General features: G+C 39.1%; 1 pseudogene; it reads left to right on the forward strand.

The window, feature by feature from the left end:
- Positions 1-303: 303 nt before the first annotated feature.
- LOC103559229 (non-selective voltage-gated ion channel VDAC1-like) lies at positions 304-1,136 on the forward strand (annotated as a pseudogene).
- The last annotated feature ends 3,332 nt before the right edge of the window (positions 1,137-4,468 follow it).

The following is a 4,468-nucleotide window of genomic DNA, read 5'->3' on the forward strand; positions in this document are numbered from 1 at the left end:
CCCAAGATATGGAAAATGTCTGAGTAATCAAATAGTAAAATTTTGTTCTTTAAATAAATAATGACAAAATAGATAGAAAGAAAATCATAAAATAAACTAATAAAATCCTGTTACTTAAACTCAAGAGTACAATCTCACGATTGAAGGGTGGGAGGGAGTTGTTTTGAAGAAAAATAAAAGGATGCTGTTACTTATCTTAGTAAGTTAGTAATTACCACCAGAACAAAAACAGGATGTGTAACTTTCAAAGACGTATAAGAATATTTAACCTCTAACTGGGCTGTAGCCACTGCTGAGCAGAATATGGCTGCATCTCCCATGTATGCTGATCTTGGCAGATCTGTCAGGGATGTCTTCACTAAGGGCTATGGATTTGGCTTAAAAAATTTGATTTGAAAACAAAATTTTAAAATGAACTGGAATTACAAACTCAGGCTCATCCAACACTGAGACCACCCAAGTGAAAGGCAGTCTGGAAACCAGGTACAGATGGACTGAATGTGGTCTGACATTTATGGAGAATTGGACCATGACAACATGCTAAGTCACCGAGATTACCATGGAAGATCAACTTGCACGTGGACTGGCCTGATGTGTGATTCATCCTTCTCATCTAACACTGTGGGGAAATAAAAGCTAAAATCAAGACAGGATATAAGCTGGAGCATGGCAACTTGGGATCTGATGTGAATTTTGACAGCTCTGGGCCTTCAATCTGCAGCACTCTATGCTGAGCTGGTTGATTGGCTACCAAATGAATTTTGAGACCACAAAATCCTGAGTCATCCAGGGCAATTTTGCAGTTGGCTGCAAATGACTGGCGAATTCCAGGTTCACACTAAGGTGAACAACGGGATAGAGTTTGGTGGCTCCATTTTCCAGAAGGTGAACAGGAAGATGGAGATCACGGTCAATCTCCTGGAGAGCAGGAAAAAGTAACACTAGTTTAGGAATAGCAGCCAAGTATCAGATTGACCCTAATGCCTGCTTCTTGGCCAAAGTGAACAATCCAGCCTGACGGGTTGAAGATACATCCAGACCCTAAAGTCAGGTAGCAAACTGACCTGCCAGCTCTGCTGGATGGCAAGAATGTCAATGCTGGTTGCTACAAGCTTAGTCAAGGACCGAAATTTTGACCATAAATGAATACTGTACAACAATTTAATTTTACAGCATTTTTCAGCATAACTATCTTTGGAATTTAGTATACGTTTTAATATTGTATATCTGAGATGCCAGTATTGCTAACTATCACGTTAGATCTCCAAGTTAAAGATGATTCAGCTCAAAGGTGTTATGATTTCAGAGAAACAGAGGAAATCCAATTCCCAAAAACGATCCTTTCAGATAGCTATAGACTTTGGGGGAATTGATGGCCCCTCTAGATATATCAGGTTTTCTTTCTTTCTTTTTTTTTTTAAATCTAGAAATGGCTGCAAATGTAAGCTAACAGTGCTTAGGCATTCTGTAAATTCATATTGAGCAAATGAATGAACTTGTGACTTCTTGAGAACTGAACTTTTGTTTCCTACCCTAATTGAGGAGCAGCTTACTGCTTAATGGTGTGTAAAAAATCACCTAAAAGGGACGATTTTAGACAGATATTCGTGACCTGTTTCCACCGCAGTCCATCACCTCTTTTACACCAAAAATACTCAGATCAGAGTGTGGTAGCTGTTTCTTTCATGCCATTTTGGTGTAGAGAGGGTGGATGCAATGTAGCCAATAATTTAGGAGTTAATTCTCTCTCATATGGTTCCTTGTCCTTGCACTGCAGTATGAAATAGCTTCCAGGAGCTCCAGCCATAAGCTAGGAGGAAGTTTTGCAGCTGTAATCACATGGTTACAGCACTCAGAATCTAAACTGGACTTCTGTTGTGTTCTTATCACTTGATTTATTTGTTAGCACTTTAATGAATACCTTTTGGAATCTTCTATTTTGTATGGAATTAGATCATCCTTTCAAATCCCATAATTAACATCATATAAAATAAAACTTGAATAAAATATTGAAACTTTAAAAAAACAAAAAGAAAGTCCAATCTCTGTAACGAAAACTGGTAGACAATGGGGGAAAAGACACAAAAAGAAAATATGGGTAAACAGAAATGACAAAATAAAACAGCAGAAATTAAGTTCCACTAGCAAAGTACTTACAATAGTTGCAAATAAGTTAAACTTAGCAATCAAAAGGCAAGGATTCTTAGACTGAATTGAAAAAAAGAACCAAAAATACATTCAGAAATATATTTATAACACAATTACTAAACAAACACAAATAATACTATTTCAATTCAATATAATTCAATTCCAATAAATACTATTTTGAATTACTAACTCAAAATCAAACATTTTTGGCACCATTTTGCCATTAATATTAATTTTGTGGTGGTAAAACTCTCCTTCTCCACAGAGAAAATTCAGGTAGGTCCCATGATTTTCTTCTCACTCTTAGGTAGTAGGTAAGTTGAATATTTAATTTTCAATTTATTAATTAGGATGTCACTGTCCTAGATATTAATCAAAATTCAAAACTTGGGTTAGCATCAAATATGCCTTCTCTCAGCCTAGGCCTATTTCATACTGAAAGTCTACAGTGAAAAACTGGTGTGGAATGTGCTTAGTTTCATCTCTTTTTCTCCATTTTGTCTCCCCAGGTAGCATCAAGAACTTTGGAGCCAGCATATGGGAAGGCAAGATTAGAAAAAAGCAGGCTTCACATCATCTAGGCATACAGGTATTTAAAGCTGTTGTCTTTCCTTCTTGGAAGCTCTAATTAGCTAGTATTCATTAACAATTTCTGTCTCTGCATGCAGTGCCAACCCAGTTTCATTTGGGCATCTTTCCATGTCTCAGGTGTTTCTCCTGAAAGACCTCACACAACCAGTCTGTCTATAGGGCCATAATATCACTCCGCAAACCATATAGATTCTGTCTTCTTGGCTCATTCTCCTGCCCTCTTTCCTCAGCCTCTCTCCTTCTTGGTATCAGTCACTGTTCCAGGATTTTCATCTGTTTCTGGGTCTCACAGTGGCCCTTCCAGCCCTGGCATTGAAGAGCCCACCTGCTGAGGTTGTGGAACTACAGCCAAAGTACAGAAACGGTGAGACCCTACTATGTAGGAGGCTCTCTGGGTTAGGGCAAGAGAGAAAGGAGGAGCCTGGGGAAAGGATCATGATGAAAGTTTTCTGGTTGCCAGGCCTTGCTCAAGCTTAGTCTCTCTCCGTAAAAAGATGACTCTAAGGGTTGGGAAGGTAGTCCTGGAGACATCTGTGAGTCCTTGGCCTCTCCATCAGTGAATCCTGGAGGTGTCAATAAGGTTTATTCTCAGGTCTGGAGCACTGACAAGAGCTTCTTGCTCTGTGCCTCCTGTACATGTGGCAGAGGCCTAGGCAGGGTGATGATCCTCTAGTCCAGGCTCCACAACAACAATGACATAGAATCTGATAACCCAGGAGACAGCAAAGCTAACAGGAGTCTACACCTTAATGAGAAATTGACTCTCTGAAAGAAATTGGGAAGCGCTACATCTACTATCCTATTTTAAGTTAACTGTGCTTGTGTCCATTCTGTTCTTCCAAAGGCTTTAATACATTTGTATTATGTTACTGTTAGGTTTAAGCCATCCTTGTGGACTTTAAATTCTGGGCTGAGGCTTGAAGTAAATGATACAGGAAAAAATGGTAGCAGCTTAAGGCAGCTAGAGGTAATAGAGAGCACAGAAATCAGACATATATGAAAAGAGTGGATAGTATCCTGAGCCAGATGACTGACTGAGGTGGAATGATAATAAAGATAGATTTGTGGAGAAGGCAAGTATTTACCATGGACAAATGGAAATATTGGGGATGGGAAACCTGATCAAATAAGTGAGTTTATAAATCAGCCAAAAGGAAAGGGTCTTGAGTTACTGACATATGGACGTTAAAATAAAAAGTGGGGTTATATGAAAGGTAGACTATTAGGGTAAAGAAAGATCTCTTTGGTTACTGTGTGAAGCATAGGTTATGGTCTTCTACTTCCCACAATGGAAACCTAGATAATTTTTACCAATCATTTTGTAAAAGACAATTGAGAAAGCAAAATTTTATAGGTTCAAAACATAAACGAGCTGACAAAACAATAAGGGATTACTGGGGAGAGATCTGGAAAAGATCAGAATGCAAAGAGCTGTTTTGCGACAGTTTATTCCCTGTGGCAGTAAGGGGTGAGGGAAGCTGATATAAAAATGTTGATAAGGGACTGAGCTGAGATTGAGGTAACCTTGTAAGGCTGGCAATAAACATCGAAGTCTAGGGTCTATAAAGGCCAAGGAACCTAGTAAACCACCCTCCCTCTTGAGTTGATATCGCAAAGGATTCCACTGCAGGTGTAAGTGGGAACTGGACGTAAACTGGCCCGCATACAAATTGATGCCTGGTTTCAAGTCATTTGGGTGCCCTAGAAAACCACACTGCCTGGACTTGGA

The sequence above is a fragment of the Equus przewalskii genome, unplaced genomic scaffold (assembly GCF_037783145.1).
Source record: "Equus przewalskii isolate Varuska unplaced genomic scaffold, EquPr2 ChrUn-7, whole genome shotgun sequence".
Classification (NCBI taxonomy): Eukaryota; Metazoa; Chordata; class Mammalia; order Perissodactyla; family Equidae; genus Equus; species Equus przewalskii.